This window comes from Lonchura striata, chromosome 12, assembly GCF_050655825.1.
Source record: "Lonchura striata isolate lonStrDom1 chromosome 12, ASM5065582v1, whole genome shotgun sequence".
Lineage (NCBI taxonomy): Eukaryota > Metazoa > Chordata > Aves > Passeriformes > Estrildidae > Lonchura > Lonchura striata.
In genome coordinates, this window is record NC_140714.1 from 12,756,151 (window position 1) to 12,777,037 (window position 20,887).

General features: G+C 39.2%; 1 protein-coding gene across 18 annotated transcripts in view; it reads left to right on the forward strand.

Moving 5' to 3' along the window:
- The first annotated feature begins 9,841 nt into the window (after window positions 1-9,841).
- The window catches only part of ERC2 (ELKS/RAB6-interacting/CAST family member 2), a 413,687-nt gene continuing 402,641 nt past the window's right edge, over window positions 9,842-20,887 (forward strand). For 4 of the 18 annotated variants that reach the window (XR_002465646.4, XR_002465648.4, XR_002465649.4 and 1 more), the window contains exon 1: window positions 9,860-10,245. The gene's annotated coding sequence lies outside the window, so the exon portion shown is untranslated. Of the gene's footprint in view, window positions 10,246-10,974; window positions 11,157-20,887 lie in introns of all 18 variants that reach the window. The other 14 variants (XR_002465652.4, XR_002465655.4, XR_002465660.4 and 11 more) reach the window with 8 other exon arrangements.

Sequence of the window (20,887 nt, forward strand, 5' to 3'; positions counted from 1 at the left end):
AAATTCTAATGATTGCAGTACTTTATTCTGATCTTTCCCCCACTTTTCTTATTCATATCTTTCTTAGGTTTTATTCCCTCTACTTGTATGTGCCTTAGTCATTTCTACACCTCTGAAAGCGTTCTACACTCCCAGCTGATCTGCCAAAAGCATCTCTAAGATCCACGCTAATTACATGGGTGAGTTTGGTGACCACAGCTTAAATTTCAAATGGCAACGTGCAGATCTTGAATATTTTCTGTTCTACATCAGAACTGCATGATTTTGGAACACCTCAGTTTGAGCTTCAGTAGCGTACAGCGTCTTTTAATAACTTGGTGTAGGAGAACTGCAGTACCCCAGCCGTCTGCTTTTTGCTGAACTCTCTGAAGCAGCCAATTTTGTCTTGCAGAACGTGGCTCCTGCACATGCTGAGTGCTGATTGCAAGTATTATCTTAAGAGAATCACATCTCAATATTTAGGAACATGATTCTTCTTTCAAAGGCATGCTTTGGGGCTTTTATACCCCTGCTGGCTTAATCTCACCAGGAGCTACCTGTCAAACGCCATCTTTCAGTTCTACAGCTGCCTTTGCTGCTGTGTTGTGTTTATCAAAAAAATTGGGAGGAAAAAGAGTACTGTAAAAAAACCAACATCCTGCAGCTTCTTAAGAAGCAAAGAAAGTAGCCTGGCAAGAAAAGGAAAACCTGGGCTATAGTGCAACCAGGGCTGAGAAGGGCCTGAAACCAAGACTCAGAGCCTTTGGGCAGCCTAATCTGCTTTACAGAGAGATCAGGAAAATTGAATGCAGGTAGGAGCCCTGCAAGAAAAAGTATAACCAGAATATTTATGCCAGGCGTTTTTCCTTGCCAACCATTTTGTGTTAGCAGGTATGACAGGAAAGTTCAGTAATGGGTGTGCTGGGCAGGCACCATACAAGGTCTGGGGGGTTTATGTGCTCACAACCTGAACTCACCTTACACTCCTGAGTACCTGCTGCTGTACCAAACTAAATCCTTCATAAGCCTGATCTTCTTTCTTCACTTGTGTTCCTTATAATACACTGTGAATCACCATAATCTCTGCTCTGTAACAATACCACAGAAGTGCTATTTCACTCAATTAATATAATTATAAATTATTATAAATTAAATAACTATCAGCTTCCAAAATACTTTGTTTGCTCTAGTTATGCTCCCATGTTCCCATCTTTTCTTCTCAGCAAAAACCACAAAGTAGTTTAGATTACCTCTTATTTCTAAATTAACCCTGGTTTGTGTGTCAATCACAGGCCATGGAAATGTTTAGTATCCTAAAATTGCAACTGAACCTTAACACCAAAACCATGAATCCAATTAGCTGCATGAAAGAAGAAGACAAAATATTTCCAGTGAGATAAGGTTTGTGCAAGGAGGTAGTATGTTTTCTTAGACCAATTGATGTAGCTGCAAAATATTTCTATTAATTTTCAAAAGCACTCCTCTTCATGGCTGGGTGTTCAAGGTATTAAAAAAGATTTAATGCAGGAAATAAAAAATATATTTGAAAATTGAAATACATTTAAATAAGGAGCAGAGAAATTTAAGTCAGTGTAAATAAGATGCAGAGAAATGCTATTTAAAATACTGCTGCCGTTACTTCTGCCTCCTGTTTTATCACAAGGTCTCTCTGGTTCTTAATTCATGTTAAAGACAGTCATATACAACTCTCACACAGCAACAGCAGCAGCACAGTCTGCTCAGGGATCAAGAAATCATGCTCTGTGTTGTAGTCTGATCTTTCATGGTTTATAAAAATCTTTTTAACTGAGCTATACTCAAGTGATTAATGCATTTATCCTTCCCTTCACAGTGGCTGCTGCTGTAAAATATGGTTTACCTCTCTTGTGCTATACATATTTGCTTTCTGATTGCCCTGAAGATTTCAGAATAAATTCACTACTGCATGGCAAAATACTGCTTTACCCAACATGAAAAATCTTTTTGTTTAGAGTCAATAGTTCACTTGCATCTAGGTGTCTGACATCCTAAAGGAGCAAAAATGGAAATATTTATGAGGTTTTCCATTGCCTTTCTCTTACCCTCTCTGTGGCTGATAAATGTAGTGAAATTTTGCATTGCATTGCTTCCTCTATCTTATAATTTAACAAAAGAGTTTCCAATACTTCTATTTGCTTCTATTGCCTGGCTTTTTCTGGGAGTTCTAAATCTGCTTCTCATCATTTCTGTATTGCTTCAGCATAGATTATGCCTTTCTTCTGTGTTTTTTTTTTTTTTTTTTTTTTTTTTTTTTTTTTTTTCACATCTGCCAAAAGAATCCTCAATACCAATGCATTGACAGGAGCATCCATATTTCTTCACCCTTAAAGGTGAGTGAAGGATAGAGTAACAATTGTTTATAGGCTTAATTTTTCTTCCTGTGTTTCAAGGTGTATAATTTTTCAGCTAATTCAAGTAAGTTTTCTTCCCAAGATATGTCTAAATGGACAGAAAAATTATGGGGAAATGGAAGTTAAATTTAATCCATAAGCAGAACTGAGTGGTAACAAAAAAAAAAAAAATCCTTGAATTTGCAAGAATTTATTATGAGAGCCACCTTCTCCCTGATGGCACAGTTACACCTCAGGCACATCATGCTCACGATCTGCACACACTGAGTCTTGCAGCCCACAAGAAATAGAAGTGCCAGACTGGCAGGGAGGAATTCCTGTACTTCAGCAGCCATTTCATACCCAGTTGCAGGGAAATGTTATATAATATCAAGCTGACAATTTAAAATATTTCTCCCTTTCTATTTTAACATGTGAGGCTTCTCACTTTTTTTCTATATAGCTTGATATAGAAAAGTCATCAGTTGAATTTAATGTTGGCATCCATTATTGTTTATACATATGTTCTTCTGTTACAATGTGTGATTGTGTTTCTATCACTGAAGTCACAGATTGCTCTTAGTTAGAAAGATAATCAGCAAACTTTATGAGTGGAATAGGATGTAAAAGTGGGATTGGAGAAACTAAGAAAGCAGAAACTCTCAGGGGAGGAATGCAAAAAAGGCACTGCTGAGTTGGATCCTGATCTAAAGCCTCCCCTAAGGAAAATGCTTCATCTGCAATCATCAGTACTGAACAGGCTTTCTTTAAAGGCACATTTCAGGTTCTGAGGGGAATTTATTCATTAGATGCTTTTGTAGTCAGACAATCAACCAGAGAGAAGATGCTTCACCTGCAGTTACATATCTGCTAGTAAATTAAACACGTTCAGGAAACACTTTTTGCACAGAAATGGATCTGTTGAATTGTTAGAAAAATTGTGTTTTGGACTGGACAAACTCCGCCTATCCCAATTCTGGAAACTGGCATGTTTTGGAAACTGGCATAAGTTTGTGCATATTCTCAACTGGAATTCTTTATGGGAATTTGCTATTTTGGGAGTTGAGAGAATCCAGAGGCACAAATCAAGATAATGCTGAGCTATTTCTTCTTTATTCCAGAGAGTTGCTCTACAAAAATTTAATTACATGTACTTGCATTCATATGGTTTACAGGCCTGGTTCTAAGTGATAAAAATAAATGAGAAAATGACCATAATCTCTTTTTAGTTCTAGAGCTGGTACAATAAGGAGACATAACCTCTTGAAGTCAGATCCTCAAGTAGTGGCCAAGTTTTGCTCAAATGTGGATGTCCTGGTATTTCAAAAAGTCAGGGTAGTAGATGATTGACAGAGAAATACTGATAAAAGGATGTTTTAAAGCTTTTATTTTAAAGCCTATATTTAATATTTCATTAATTTTAAAGCCTATATTAATCTTTCTTTAATTTTAAAGACCACAACTTAAATGAACTAGTCAGAATTGTTTGTGCTACTTCTTATTCTGTGTCACTGCACTGACAATCTTAATGACAAAATGGATATCCAATAGTTATGAGATCCTGATGTGATTAAAATAAGACAATAAAGTTAAGATTACTTCAGTGAAAATTATGGAGTATGTGACAATTATCTGGTAACTGAAATGTAGGATTCTTTGTCTAGCCTTAGGTTGTACATGACGCAAAAACTACATCAGTAAAGATAGGAATCTAATGTTTTTGTGTTCTCTAGATTGTTGTTTTTTGCTTAGTACCACAAAAGTTTTGGATGAACTGCAGAAGAAGGAAAAGTGTTGCCTTCTTAAAGGCTCTGGGACTTTGTAGTGAAGAAGATTTCAAGATTGTGACAACCTGAACCTTTGTATCATAGACTTTTTTACTGTGGATTTTGTGGAGGTTTTTTCATGTTTGCATGCAGAGGAGTATTACTATATGTGTAAAGGCACCTATAAAACCACGTTTTAAATTGTTTAATTAACATATAAAATAAAGCTAACTGAATTACCCATAAATGTACTTTGTGTAATCCTGTGAAGTATTATTAAGTGGATATATAAGTGTTACCCTCTCAAAACAGTCTGGAAATTGTCTCAGTGTGTCTATATAGAGTAACAGATGTAATACTATCAATACTATCACCTTATTATAAATATAAGAGTAGTGTGAAGCTCACACCTGCTATGTAATGTCAGTTATTAGCTAATAATTAACCTTTGTGGGAGCTGGAGTTGCTATCCATGGTCAGGTGTTTTGTATTTCTTGTTATTCAGTTGGACACACAGCTCCTCAGCAGAATCCACAAGGAGCACAAAAGAGGGATGCAGCTGTAGGTTCAGTATCAGTTTCAAAGCAGCCATACAGGGCTACTAGTTTTAATTATTTTCACTTTATTCCTGAATTTGGTTGATCTGAGAGGGCCATACTCACTGCAGAAATTTGCTTCTATTGGAAACTGCTGTGGTGGAGAGAGTTACCAGCTCAGGTAGTTTTGCTCCTGCCCCAGTCCTCACACCTTGTCAATGTGATTAGAGCAGTGCCTCAGGCTTCAGTCCTCAGCTGTTTAAAACTGGAGGAGATTGTGCTGCCAATAAAAGGTTCCCTCACTGAATAACTGCCCTGTTGTCTTGGTTTGAAAAGACAGGAGTCTGTGAAGGAAGGCAAGAGCTCCTGTGAAATGGAAAAGGTAAACCCCCTCCCTCTGAATTACCACAATTTCAAAATTAAAAGGCTCTCAGGCAAAGATATGGGAATGGGAATAACAGTTGTTTACTAGGAGAGAAACTAAATAAAACTAATAAATAAAAAAAAATTGATTGGTACAAACAAAACTAGTGATGGAGTCAGAAACCTGATACCCTGAGGAGTCAGGGTGTTGGTAGTAGTCCAGTTAAATGGTGGCTGCTCCTCCTGGAGTGGCAGATGAAATGCTGCTGAGGTGGTGATCTGTAGAAGGGTGGAGTTTTCTCTGAAGGTCTGGTGATGGGGTAGGTGGGTCTGGTCTTCTTCTGGGGGTCCAGCAGAGAAGAAGCTGCTCCTCTGGGAATCTAGCAAAGGGCTGCCCTGGTGTCCCAAAAAGTGCTGATTTTATGCAGGTAGGGGTGCTTGGCTCCCCACTCTGGGTGGAGCATCTCACCATGGGATGATGTAACTTTATCAGTCATGCAGTGAGACATTCAATGGTCCATTAACAGAAGATATCTCCCAGGAGGGAGACATTGTTCTTGGAAGAGATAAGAAAACTGCCCAACCTCCAACAGATGGCAAATAGAATACATGCTTATTTTACAACTACAGGACACCTGTAGTTCTGCTGGGGAAAGGTGATGGGTAGGTGTGAATAATCCTATAATCCCAGTGTTTGTATATGGCAGGCTTGCTGTAGATTTTGAGATTATAAATTGGGAAGAAGATGTGTTTTCTGCAGTTTGAGAATTGAGAGGAGAACCTCAGCTGCCTTCAGGTTAAGTGCCTCATGTTGACAATTCTAAGTAAAATTTTAGTATCTGGATTTACTTTTCAGGAGTGAGGTTGGCATTTGGAAGTTTAATTCTTACTGAAAAGTCAGTTGGACATTAGCTCTGAAGTGATTTTAAAAAACCTCAAACCAACAACTAAGTTTGCTAGTCAGTGCCCATCTAGAACAGTCACTGCATATTCATGTGTACAATAGTGGTAGCAGTAATACTGTGTTTCCAACCAGGAAAATAAAGGGCCATTGATAAAATTTAAAATGTTAAACCTAATTCAAGATGTTTAAGCTGTATTTGCTACATACTGTTAGAAATTCGTAGAGTTTGAGTTTTCCTAAGAAATATGTTTAACTCTCTGAAATATGTTGTAGAGCTGCTGCAAAAGCCTATTAATAGCCCTATTTTGAGATGTGGAAGCTGGAGATCTTCTGTGAGATGGATATTTTTACTATTAAATTATTTTAGTATTTTTGCTCTATTTCTAACTGTGATATTAAGAGCATCTGCCAGAGTAGTTTTATTTCTATCCTGAAGAGATATAGGCTGTGCAGTACACAATAAATTACTATATTTTGTAATTACAAAAGAGTATATTTTTCTTGTTTGTTTTTTTGCATAATGAATTCCTCAATGGTCTCTTGTATATTCAAGTAACACTTTTCCTTCCTTTGGAAAACATGTGGTCATGTAAGTTGATAATAAACAATCCTCATAGTTTTTAAAACCACAATAGTAGTCTTGGATGATATGCCATGAGGAATGAAAAAGAGAAGCTTAACATATAGTGAAAATTATTTTGTAATTCAGCTTGACAGGTGTTTGTAGGTGAGTATATAAACTGATAAAGAGGAAAGAACAGTCCGTAGTTAATGACTGATGAATGCACCATCTCTGTGGACTTGACTGATAGGGCCTCATTCTGAAATCAACAGAAAACTGAATTAGATTTCAATTACTTTGTTTGTGTAAAGGTTTTTGTTTCTTTTGGGTCAAGTACTTACTCGAAATCTGATCACCATGTCATGGTAAAGGCAATTTTTTTTTTTTTTTTTTTCTGTAAATCAAGTTAGGGAAGCACAGAGGAATAGGGTGGGGCCAGGTTCAATGACTAAAGCTGAAATACATTTTCCTGAGTTTTTAAAGCACGCACTTGCACTTGCTTGATAGGAATTATACAGCAGGGACCAAGATTCTATTTGTGTTTCTGTTTTTAAAGAAATTAAGCACTAAATAGCATCCATCTTAATCAAAACGTGAAAGGGAGCAAGCTGCTGCTAAAGTCTTAGTACCACAGGTGAGAATAAAAGAAAAATGAAGAGATGCACAGGAATTGAAGACAGTAACATTATGTGTTATTTTGAATTATTTATACTTAGAATAAGTAAACAGAATGGTTGTAATAAGTATGTTTTACACGCTTCTGCTTCCAAAATCAGTACAGCATAGATGGAGGAAAATAAAAGACTTGAAAATCTGTATTTCATATTTACTTTACTTGGTTAGGTCCATAATGTGGGCTAATGGAAATTTAAAAAAAAAAATTGCCATGAATTTCAGTGGGGTTTCCATGGCTCCTGATGTGAAAGCAGAAAGAACTGTGAATGTACTGCATTTTTAAGGTAGAAAACAAATAAACTGAAGTCTGCTAGCCAAAAATCTATTTGAAGATAGAAACTGTTGACAAGTACAAACATTAGGCATAGTGTCACATGGCACCTTATAACATAAATAGTGGTTTAAGTTTTACAACAGACTGCTTTCCTCTAACAGTTGGCTGAAAGATATGTCTAGTAGTTAATGGGAACCTCTTACAATAAACAGAATTTAAAAATGTGGTAGTTAACTTATATGATCTGGCTTTTTTTGTGCTTAATGGCACCCACCTGCACCATGGCACCAAGGACAACACAGATGGTCTTGTGATTAGACTGAAATGAGAACGTCCATCAGCTGCAGAGAAGTCAGCCTTAAGGACACAATTGTTATTATCCTACCCTTTGGATTTGTTTTCCAGCATGGTCTTGAATGTAAGGCATGAATATTATTGGAGGGTTTGGATTATGTGACCCTGAGGTTCTTTGCATGGATGTTGTTTCTACTAATACAATAAGTAGATTAACTGTAAAATTCTGATTACTTTCCCCCCCTTCTCTTGAACTGCACATTTTTCTAACAAGTTCTGTTGAATACAGTTTGGCAAAATATTTCTTTTTCCCACAAAGCTCTCCAATGGTCTTATCCGTGGTGGGTATATTCTGTTCTTTGGCACTGGCAGTGCTGCACTCCCCTGAGGAGGGTCTGCTGCTCTGAGATGGGCTGTGATGAACTCTGCTATAAAGTTTACTGAATGACAGCAAGCTTAATTCATTGCAGTACTGTTGCAGCCTTATGGCAGCTCTGTCTTGCCACAGTGGTTTTTCCTTGGAAAGAAGATTCTTAGGCTGCTGGTCCTCTGTCAGGAGGCTTCTGGCTTTTGCTGGCTATTACAAGGCCCTTTGTCTTTGGCAGTGAGTCACAAAAAGATAAGGCAGAACCTGATGTTCCTTGTCTTTTCATGTAGACAGGAATGGTGTGACATGTTTAAAAAACTGTCAGCAGCTGACACCACTTAGAACAAAAGTCCTGTCATCATTAACAGTATTGAGACAGAACTGGATTTAGCAATATTGAGACAGGTCTGTAAGAGATTCTTATTTCACACTGAATCCAAATTGAGGGCTAAGGTGAAAATGGGCACTTCTTGTGCTCTGAAGCATTCAGTGTAGTGACCCACATTTTGTACTGCTTATGCATTTTCTTACAGATGCAAACTTGCCAACTCTTGAGGAATACTTTGTTTGCTTTTCAGATCGAGTGCAATTATTTGTATACAAAACCATGTCCCTTCTTGTCAATTTCTCCAGGAACAGATTTTCTCTGTCCGTATTTTTTGTAGTTTTGAAACTATTTGAACAGACATGTCTTCAAATAAATATGCAGATTTAAAAGCAATTGAAGTCTGCATTTTAATCGTGGTTATTCCATTACTTTGAACTCAGAAAAAGTATTTGCCCTTATTGCAATTATAGCTGAGGTAGGTGGGTACTGTAAGAGTGTGTCCCTTTCTTGGGGAAATACAAACCTGCTATGCTACTGCTGGGGATGATATTCTAGCATCTCCAAATAAATATCTGTGACAGCCAATTATTTTAACTGGCTTTGGATAATTCAGATACAGCAATAAAGGGATTATGCTAATTTTAAACATGATCGGTTGAAATCAATTTGATTTGACATAATTTTAATAGTAATTCCATAAAAGTTGCTCTTCTCAGTGATGTTTAATAGTGGCATATGTGGGCAAGAGAGAAATAAATTAGAGACTATATTAAAGTAACTACAGATCTGAAATAGTCCTTAAAATCATTGTTATGGCAATGACATCAAGAGAAGACAGATGAAATATGTTTGTGAAATTTTGTGTAGACTAAGATATGAAGGTGCATTGAAGCTAAAGACCGAAGGTGGTCACTTATAATTGTATACAAAGCTGATAAACTAAAAAGAATTGATAAGAGGGAAAGATAGAATCCTCTGTTCTTAGGATGAGAAGCCAGTGATGTTTATAGAAGTTTCTTTAGTTTCCCCTTAATTAAAAGCAGTAAAATGTCAGGAATAATTTTTAATGCAGTTTTCTTATGGAAAAGGCTTTCAGGCTTTGCATAGCAGCTAATATGCATTCCCCCCCCCCCCCCCCCCGCATACTGTTTTTTGAAAAAAAAACCCACAAATACGGATGTCATCTTAATTTCTTCTGCACTTCAGCCCAAACACGGGTTCAGATTTCTGGGTTTGTTCTGTTTATGTAAATGCACGCGTATGGCAATGGATTTTTAGACATCATGTTCTGAAGCACCTGCCTGTGAACGTTTCTGGCCTTCGGTGAACAGGGGCGAGAAAGCAATTTATCCTCTGCAGTTTTACGCAGACCTGGGTGTATTTTTAGGCTGTTTCACAATGAGTAGCCCGCTGGCAGCTGGGTGGGGACTGGAAGCCGCGGGCTGGCGATGAATGGGCAGAGGCAGGCGCTCGCAGGATCGGGGCTGCGGTGCGTGCGCCGCCGCTGCTGCTGCCCCCGGCGGCTCCGAGCCGCGCCGCTGGAGCCCCGGCTCCTCGGGAATGCTGGGAATGTTGAGTCAGGGACCGGCAGCCCAGACAGCCGGGCTCGCAGCTGACTGAGGGAGACTCGCTGAGGGACGGAAAGACGAGGGACAGGGGCACGCGAGCCCCCCGCGACCGCAGCAGGTTCCTTCTCTTCAGCCCCTGGCAGAATTCCGCGGCTACGGCTCTCCCTGCTGCCGCCTTCCTCCGCGCAAACGGGATGCCAGCTAAACGTGATGTTGTAAAATCCATGTGAGGACGAAAGGCAGATGCAATGATTTGAAAGGTGAGAAGCTTAAACAAGAATATGGCTGGGATGCATGACTGTAAATTTACTGTGATCAGGGAAATGCTGGATATTGCTTTTTACAACTGTCTGATAGCTGAATCTGGAGATGAATTTGCAGAATAGGCTTTTTATATTGCTTTGGAAATACAATGTAATAAATGGGACCAAGTGCACATCTTATTCTGGGAACAGAGTGCCTCTCCCTACAGAATCGTCAACCAGAAACCTCTCTTGCAATTTCTATTAAAAACAGCCATATGAGTCTATTTTTAATACGTTTTTAATTTTTTTTTTGGTGCCTAGTGTTTAAAAATATTATTGTTGTTAAAGTTTTCTAGAATAGAAGAGATGACTTGTGGAAATTCCTAGCTTTAGACCTAAATAATGGATAATGTTTGGTGTTTTAAAAACCGTGTCAGGAAAAAAGGTGAGAGATTTCTGCTCCCTTCTAGTGGCTGGCAAATGGAAACAGATGCTAACAGGGTATTATTTTTCAGTTATATAATTAATGACTACTTACTGGGGTCCCTCATTTATGATACTGGGGTTTATTTTTTTTTTTTTTTTTTAAGAAAAGATAATTTTAGGTTGGACAAGTGATAGATGTGATGAAATCCACGCCTGTGTTTACCAAGGATACATAGATATTTTTCTGGGAGCACTACAGTAGTAATTTGATAGAGAAGGATTTTTTTTTTTTTTAATCAGTGTGTGATTGATTTCTAGGCGGCTACCTGCTAAGCCTTGTGATGGATGGATGGATGGGAATCTATTCCCTTAGCGGCGAATTGCTCTTCCCCTGATGATGGACACGCCGGCCGACCACTGGCATTGGCAGACACGAGCTCGTTGCACACGAGCGCGGCCAATAAGTGCAGCCAAGGGGAGGGCAAATCCTACTTGCCAGGGTTAGTTTTCTGCTCGGCTTTCTAAATCAGTGGTTTCACTCAGCTGTTGTCGTTCGGGATTTGTTTTTATTTCCATCCCTGTACCTCCATCCTCACCTGCGTGCCCAGGGCGGCCGCCTCGAACGCGGCCCCTTCCCGGCAGCCGCGCCCGGCGCAGGCCCCGCTCCGGCTCCCCCTCCTCGGAGGGCGGGCAAGGGAGGGAGGCTCCTCTCCATCAACTCGCTTCGCCCCTGGCGCTTGGTTTCCCCGTCGCCAAGCCGAGGACGGAGCGGATCCCCCGTGTCAGCCCCGCCGCCCTGCCCTGAGGGGAGATGCTGGGGATGCGCTGCCGCTCTCCTCCCTGCCTTCCTCCCTCCCCCGGGAATGGCAGAGCTGCACAGCCTGGATGGGGGCGCGGGGAGAGCCCTCCTGCGGCCCTTTCCCGGCCCCGGGCCGGGGGCACCCTCGGGCCGTGCCCTTTCCCGGCCCCGGGCCGGGGGCACCCTCGGGCTGTGCCCTCCCAGCCCCGGGCCGGGGGCACCCTCGGGCTGTGCCCTCCCAGCCCCGGGCCGGGCGCACCCTCGGGCCGTGCCCTCCCGGCTCCTGCTCGGCGGGGCTGCGGGAGCCCGGCCGCCTCGCCCGCCCGGCTCCGAGAGGTGTCAGGGCTGCGCGTCCCCACGGGGACCCCAGACCAATCCCTCTGCCTCGGACAGTCCCCGTGGAAGGGCGGGGGATGCCGACGCTCCCACAGCCCAGGTGAAGGAAAGCCAGCCACAGAACCCCACCGTCAGCCAAGCAGGCGAAGCTCCCTCAGCCGCAGTCCCCTCACGGTCGCATGTGCTGGAGCTGTGCACTCCCCGTTAGTTTCTTTCCCCCAGCAGCAGGAGGAAAAGGGTCCTTTTCTTTAAGCGTCTGTTTCTTCACACGCAGAGGGTGTAATGGTATATCCAGGTCCCTTAAGGAGGATGTTTGTGGGAAAAGCTTTCTTAGTTTCTTGATGGAAGAAACGTACGGTCCAAGCCTTGGCTTTGTGTGTGACCGTGTTAAGGGCTGTGTGTGAAAGGGCCTCCCCATCTCCTCAGTGCCTTAAAGGAAGCATTTTAACTGCTGTTATTTTTGTTTGAAAGCTCTGTGTAAAATGGCTTTCAAAGGCATCAAGGTGAGTTAGCATTTTCACTTTTCCTAGAGGAATCTGGGAGGGAGGAGAGACTGTCTGTCCAGTGAGTGAAGGGAACATAATTTCTTCTTCCAAAGGCTCACTGAGATAAGGGCCGTCCCTGGGGTTTATGGCTGTCCAGCTCAGGTTGAAACTACACCTTTGAACTATGGAGAAACCCCATCCTGTGTTTTATGAGAACACCCAGGGTGGGGTAAATCTTCCACTTAAGAACCGAGAAATGTCTTGGTTAGTGTTTGAGTGCCTTATTATATTCATTATCCTTGCTCTTGTGGTTTGCCAGCATTTGGAGGACACCCATCTTGCTGCCTCTTATCCTGTGGTGGTTCTTCAGCTCCTCTAATCTACTGCTAGTCAAATTCTGGTGGATGGTAGTGTGAGATCCATTGTCCATGCCGGTCCCTCCTGCTATTCCTTGCCTGCTCTGAAGGCTGTAGAAAGGTGTGGGCCTTATTCTTAGCAGCCAAATACCAAAAGAGCACATGCAACTATTTTAGAATGTCAAATACGTGTGATACTTAGAGAATTATCTATTCAGCATGTGTTTTTGTAGAAGCGTGTTCAAGGTGATATTTTTTTCTTTTGCTTTAGAAAGATGATTGTTACTGACCTTTGAAGGATGACTAAGAAAAAAGAGTGGGTTGTTCACCCCTCAAAGAGAGTGAGGCAACCAGCCTGTGTATCACTACCAAAGACCACATATGTTCCCCCACCTGTATCTCTTAGGGTGTTTATTATATTTTTATCCACTATGATGCATTTGTTATCATCTGTTTAATTTAGTTTTTAATGCCTGGGAGATATATATATGGAGGATCTTAGTTAAATCCACCTAGAAAATATTACTCTGATACAGATTTTTTTTTTTAAATTATTATGTGACCCCTCTTTGCTGTGATATTTTATTTGTTTTAGGATTGTGTTAAATTATTTCTGTGATGTAAGTCTTAGTTTTTGAATGATCTCATATGTGCTCAGCAATGATGAGCTTGCCTCTATTTATATTTTGCAACGCTAACACTAGCTTATATTTTCTGTTAAGTCCTGGCAAAAGGGTAAGAGCTATTTGAAAGTAAACTGACTTTGTAATTTCTTTTTCAGGGTTATAGTTGAAAATAAATTCTGAAAATGAACTGTGTAGTGCTGCTTCTTCTGAGTGGTACTTTGACATTAAGGAAATACAAAGACATATCAGCAGAATCATCAGTGAAATGTTGCTCTGGAGTATTTTGGTTTTAGTCCCTTTTTAAAGATGTGAAGTATTTTATAGAAAGAAACAATATTTTACAGTCTTTCTGAAACCAGGTGAAATAGACTTATGTTGGTTTGTTACTGCTTGTATGTAAGATGCAAAAAACCCCCACCTGTTTGCTTGGAAAGCAGGAGTTGACTACTTGTGCAGGTCCAAGGGCTTTTGTAAGCACGGATATCCAATGTTTGTGTGAGAAAATGTGGGTGTCTGATGAATTAGCATTGTGGAATTTAAATTTTGTCATTGCTTTCTTGGGAGTTGATTTCAGGGATTTTTACCATTAATTTAATGATTTTAGAATCCCAGTTTTGGAATATCTTAAATAGTCAGATTTTGTTTTGAAGTAATGGCAACAATTAGGAACCACATCTCCTTTCAGGGACAGTGTCTCAGGTGCTGAGCTCTGCCAAAAGAGAGAGGAGGAGCAAAGGTGTTTTAGCACTTCTCTAGATAAGGCTCCATTACTGCTACACCATTTCTATTCACAGAAACTTGGAATTCCTTCACGATATTAGAAATTTAGACTTTGCAATGGTCAGGTGATGTGCTGTCCCTTTACTTTAAAATGGGAATAGTGAGGGAGATGGGTAGAGTTGGGGACTTCTGTGCTTCTAGGAAAGCAGAAGAATGTGTCTAAGAATTTGAGGTGTATGTCGATTTCAAGCTGTGACTGGGTGTGTGAGAGTCTTTAACATTTTGGATGTTTAGCAAAGCTGGAGCTTTTCTGTGAAACTTTAGGTTTTTGAAAAGTGATACTTGGTTTCTAGATTGTCTTGTGGACTGGCATTCACTGGAAATGTTTCAGTTACCATGTGTACCATGTGGCTTCTTTAATAGTCACTGTACTTTTTATTTGGTTGGAATACTCCACTTGCAGTAAATACTGTTTTTTTTTTTTTAAATACTCCTCATTGTTTGTCCTGCTCATTATCCTATTCCTCTAACTGAAGTCACAGTGCAGATGTAGAATCTAGCAGCGAAATTCTACGAAAATTGAAAACTGAGAGGTTTTCGAAAGTGATTAAACTCTCATTGTGTGAGAAATGACATGGGACATTGAATAGAGGAAATGAATAGATGAAAGTGGTGTTTATATATATAAATATAAATATATTGTGTAGGTATGTGTTGAAATGATACACTGTAGTTTCAGGAAGTACTGTGGAGCTGGGCTGGGAAACCACTGGAGAAAGCATTGTTTACTTGGATACAATGTGCAATTTATTTTGAAGGAAGTGAAAGAAATGTAACAAAAATCTCTGCCATTTCTGAATTTAGTCCAAAAGTGTATTTTGCAAAGAGCATTGGTAATGTGTGGGGCAGTTTCCCTCCCAGTGAATACCTCAGATCACTTGGGATGCTGACTAATGAGACATAATCTTCTCCATACATTGAGAGGTTTACAGAGCACATGTTGGTCACTTCATTCCAATTCCTCATGGAGGTTTAATATGTCTGTACTTGTGGTTACATTGATTGGTATGTTTGGGTTGTTTCATTGCAAGACTTGGAGGCCATAGTACTTGAATTCTCAGGAACTGATTTTTCTTTGTCAAATACGAGTTGAGTCTTGTTAGAAATTTTATGGCTGCCCCTTCAGTTTTCAGTGTTATCTAAACAGTTCTCATGGTCAGTAAAATTAATTTACTGGTAATCTGCTTAGATATATATTTCATTATCTCTTGGCACATGCAGTGTCTGAATTATTTAATTGCTTTATAAAACAGCACAGGTCTGTGTTATTTTTGTGATGGTGAGGCTTTTGACTTAAACAGTTTTCTGTAGTGCATTCTTTCCCTTAAAATATATTGCTGAAATGCAGTTCTTACCACTTATGTTCTTTGAACAATTCAGATTAGTGGACAAATATGTCCTGGTAAATAAAGCACAGTTCTTTTTGTTTACCTGTGGCCAATAACAGTGGAAGAAATGGGTACTCTCTGGAGTGCCCATGCTTCTCTGGAAGACAGTTTGCTGTGTACAGCAAGTTTATTTTTGATAGCTGAGTCTTGGCAGTCATGGTGTACCTCAGCTTTCATTTATAGACCTCATTTGAAATCTGCACAAACCATTTGGTTTGTTTTTTTTTTTTTTTTTCCTTAAGGAAACAGTTACAATAATGTCTGTCATCAACTTCAAATGTTAAGTCAGGTGCCTGTGAGGACTTAAAAATTGCACTTGTGAACTGGTGTGATTATGCTTAGCTGAGTGTGAGCCCAAAGAGGGCAGATTGGGCTGTGCTGTGAAATTATGAGCCAGCCACCAAGTGCTTGGTGAACTCTTCAAATCTCTTGGTGAACAAATAAATAAATAAAAAGGCAATTCCTGAAGTGCAATGTTTTCTAATGGTTCCAGGATGCTGATTCTATGATGAAATCTAATCTGCTAAATCACTTGCATTGCTTACAGAGCCTGTAAGTTCCTTGGACAGCTTTGATCTGATGTGGCTGAAGCACAGCCAGTTTTTCTTTGGCATGGCACTGGAACGTGCATGCTCTTGTATCCTAGCAGACAACAGAGGAGAGATGTTCTACAGGATTTTACATTGTGATGGTTTCAAAGCATGCTGAATGCACGAACATGCTTCTTGTTTTGCAGTTTGAAGCTTCCTAAATATCCCAGTATTTAAGTATTCTAAGAGACTGCTGGAGGGTGCACAGTCTTAATAGCTGATCGTGTGACTATTTTGTTGCCTTTTTACAGAGAATGGAAGCTTTGTAGCAAAAAAATAAAAATATAGCTTTATCTTGCAAATGTGTAAGCCCGTGTTTAGTAACATTCATGAGACTAGCTGTATTGAATTCAAAATACTCCATTGTGTGGGAGTTGGTTTCTAAACCATTAAGAACTATAAATGCATCTTAAAATTAAAAGTATGACATAATTGTAAATGACGGACTATTTTAAAGCATACTTAATGTGAAAATAGACAAATTTACAGGTCAAACTATGAACTTGGTCAATTTCCTTTTACACTATTTTAATTCTTAGGTTATTTTACTAAAATGAATGTTGTCTTTAATACGCATTTAATATATATATTACTAGCTGAACAACTTTTTTGTTTTAAAGAATTGGTATAAATGCTGACAGTACAGGAATGACAGAAAGTTTGGTTTTTATGGTTTTTCCTAGGAAACTCTTAGGTTTTCTTAAATCATGCTTATTTTTAAGCTTTACCTTCTCAAAGGATAAATCAGTCTATAGCTGTCTTTCTGTAAATTTAGTCATCCACATTAGGTAACTGCTAACAAAAGCAAAGCATAACTGTGCTAATAATTAGGCATAACTTTCAAGTAATCCCAAAGAATGTTTGTACTTTTACATTCTATTATTTTTCCCCAAAGGAGGCTGTTTTAGTAAAAATTCAAGATGTGTGATTGTTGTTTTTCTTTAATAGTCATTAAATGAAAAGTACTGTTTACCTGATTTACCAAGTGCCTTAGAATAATCCTCCACAAAATACTGGAGCTTGTAAATGCAGGCTTGCATTGATAAATGAGAATTCTTATTGAGAAGGGAATAAAAGGCAAGTGAATAACAATTGCAGGATGGAAGGCATGATGAATACAGACTAGGGTGCAGAATTTAGCATGCAAGTGTACCTGCAAGGACTGAAATATTAGGAAATATTTATCTGGAAAACCAAAAGCTTGCCAGGTCTTTAGAAATATCTGTGTATGCTGAGAATGTCATTATGGTGTGGGAAAGTTGAGAACCAAAAAACTGAGCAGGGACAAGCACTGTTTTGGAATTTATGTGTTTCTATCCCTTGTTGCTTGTGATTCACACCACCCACCCTCCCACCCATCAATAAAAAATAGAATGCCAATGTTAAGAGCTGCAGAGAGCAGATGGGCAGCAAAACAGTGACATAGTGAGTGTGGGACTGGGAGCTGCCGTCACAGCTGAGGTGTTTTACTCTGCACCTCTGGAGCTCTTCACACCACTGTTGGTGCTTGTGCTTCATAGTTTAAATAAAGGGTAACCCTAAACATCTCTGCATCTAGGGGGTGACTGAAATCAGAAGAGACTGGATAGTGAGAAAGGCTCAGCACTGGCAGGTAACTTCTACAGACTCTACATAGTTGTGTTTGCCCAGACCTGGCAGATAGGCTGTCCTATAGCTTTTTACAAAGTATGTTCTCTGGCATAACAATTACAATTAGATGTGATGGTTCTGCCTTTTCTTGGCTTGTAGAAGCCCCTTTTTTTTTTTTTTTAAATGTTCAGTTTTCAGGCTGTTAATATCTTACATGACATCAGAAAAATCAGATGAAACAAACTTGAAATTTCTCACCTTCCTTAAGTATCTTAGAAACCCCAGGAAGACTTGTCACATGCAGGACTGCAGGAAATAATCATTTTAATGGAAGTGTTAGAGATAAAATGTTAAGAGTTTGAGCAACAAAGAGACCTAACTTAAAAGTTATAAAATAATGGAGATGCCAACTGGCAGAGTTTAAATATTACTTACATTATTTAAAGCCTAATTGTAACTATTATGATGTTTTAAAACAATTATAATGTCTCAAACATTATAATAAAATAAAATGCTTTGAAAGAAATGCACCTTTCTTGAACACTAGGCTTGTTTTAAACCCATGAAACTTGTATAAAAGAGTTAAAAATGTATTGTTGACCCTTCACTTAAGTATATTTGAGAGTAATATAATTGACAGTCCTGATAATGGTGTCAGAACTGCTTGCTTTTCAATATTTTTAATATGGCATTTTGAGCAAATATTTCAATTGGTGGAGTTTCCTGATTGCATGACAAGTATTCATTGCTGTCACTGCACTTGACAGCATTAGAATGCCTGACAACTTTATTTTCCACATATGTCATTAGATGCATATTAAGCAGCCACTCCTACTTTTGCCTTCATATTTTCTTCTGTGTGAAAGAGAAATGAAAGGCAGGCAGAGCTGTTGTGAGCTGTTCCTATGAGGTGGTAAATGCCAGTTCTTCCATGAAGCACTGATGGGAGTTCAGGGACATGAGCAGCTCACAAGATTAAAACAGGCTTTGGAACTAAATTTATTTATAGCTACATATGTGTAATTTTTACAACAAGCTACAAGAGAGGGAATAAATTGATGTCTGTTACTAGTAAAAAGAAATGTACTGTGCAGACTGTAGTAAATCTTAAATTTGCATAAGAAATGCAGATTTAGGACACTATAAGCAACCTGAATGAAAATGTTGCTTTTGAAATTGTCATATGCCCTTTCTTTTTCAAACTTTTAAGGAATAGTAGAGTAGCAGGAAGAAATGGATTCTTTTCTTTTTCGGATTAAAAAAAATGTGGGGGCGAAGAAGTTACTTGGTCAGCCTGGTAAGCAGGAAAAGAGTACTTTGTCCTTTTAATAGAAACAATGTTGGCCTTGTACTAACACCATATGAAGAGCATTGTATTTATATATATATATATATATTTTTTTTTTTTCACTTTATTAAAAGATGATGTGCTGGGCTGCTTACTCAGATTAATGAAGAAAGGAAGGATACTCTACAACAGATTTGGGTTTTCCGTATCTAGTTTATATCAACTAGCTGCTTTTTTTTTTCTTTTACATCAGCACTGATAGGAAAAAAAAAACGTGAAGAAAAGAATATTTTCTGCTGTGAGAATGTATTGTGCCACTGTGAAAGCAGTAGAAAACCTAGGTAAAACAGAAGAAATTGCTAGAAATATTTCTGACTCTTAGTCACTACTTTTAATACACACGTGCTCCTAGTCTTCTGTGTACAGAGATGTTGTGTTTTAAATGAGAGTATTTTAAAGATGTTATCAAAAGAAAGAAATCATTGTTTGCTAGGACATGCTTTTATGGAACAGATTTTTTTCTGTCAATCTCCCTCCTTTTGTGGTGTCTCAAAGTGCAGTCCTGGCAGAGAAAATACGAGCATTGTGTTCTACGGAATATTTTTTTTTTTGTTTTTTTTTTCCTCTTTTGCTTCTTTTAGTTTATTGTGGGGAGCTGTATGGTACTAAACAGCTTTAGACAATTTGCAATTGGATTGATAATTTCTGTGCTTGACTGTCACCATATATTGCTTGGGGAGGTAAGCTCGAAAGAAGAGGTTACCTTAAAGCTTTTGGTACTTTTACAAATGTTTGAGCTCTTGGCTCAATGTTAATATTGGCAAGTAGTTGTGCAAAGCTATTAAGTGTTTGGCTGATACCCAAACTTCCTGCTGACTAGGTGATTCAGGCCACAGGAGGGGACACTAAAAGCCTAAATCATCCTCAGCATGTAAGAGTGTGTAACCAGTGAAAATCAGAGCTTACAGGGTACTGTGTATATGGTATTTCAAGCAAACTCTGTAATTATATTAAATGTAGAAGTAAGGATTTGGAAACTAAATTGAGTGAGGTCTTCCAGTAGCATCCCTATTAGAATCCTATGCTCCAGGTTTCTCAAATAATAGAAAGCTAAAAGACAAAATGGCTTGTCAGACTTCAGCCATGTGGGTAATGTGAGCCCATGATGTTGCTGTGTGCAGAATGCAGGTGATCAGGTGGGGCAGGAATGTGAATGAGGCAAGCTGAAGTTGTAACAGGTGTCAGGGGCACTCTGGCATGAATGGGGTTAGGTCTGCTGGGGTTTTCAAGGCTGATGAGAGCATGGGACAAAGTGTCTAGTTCCTGTCCTCCTGCTCCCAGCTGAGAATGCATACTTGATTTTCTGGACCCTAAAGAGATCCACATAAAATATAGTTTTGTTTGTAATGCAGAATAATAAACTCATTATTATAATGGTTAATTTTACATCATGTACATTGAAGGCATTTCTTTAAAATAAGAAAATATTGAGCCAAGCAGGTGAGCATCTGGTTTGTTTGTTTTTTTTTCCTAGTACTAAGCTGATTTGGATTTTAAAACTCAACTCTCATAGAAAAATATGTGTAGTAGGTCTGCAGTCTGTCCCTACCAGACTGCATGAAGATGGGTGACTTTTTTCTCAGAGAAGGTTTTAGGGGAATATGACCTTTGTGCCTCCTTTGTCCTGGCTACTGCAACACCTACAGCTTGAGAGTATTAGGATTTCTGGCTCCCTGTCCAATTAAAATAGCAAGATAAAATAAACTTACATTTCAAAGTAGAACTGTCTATATCTCACCTGTCCACTCTAAGTTCAGCTAGGATGGCTCTGTCAGCTTGTTCTGTTGGAAGATAGGCTCTCTCCTCTCTTTCTCCAGGCAGTAGATGATGACCTGTGTGGCAGCTGTTGAGGTCCTGAGGCTGATGCTTCTTCTTTGTATCTCCAATTCCTGATGTGTTGAGACACACAGTAAATCTTCCTGAAGCTAGGAAG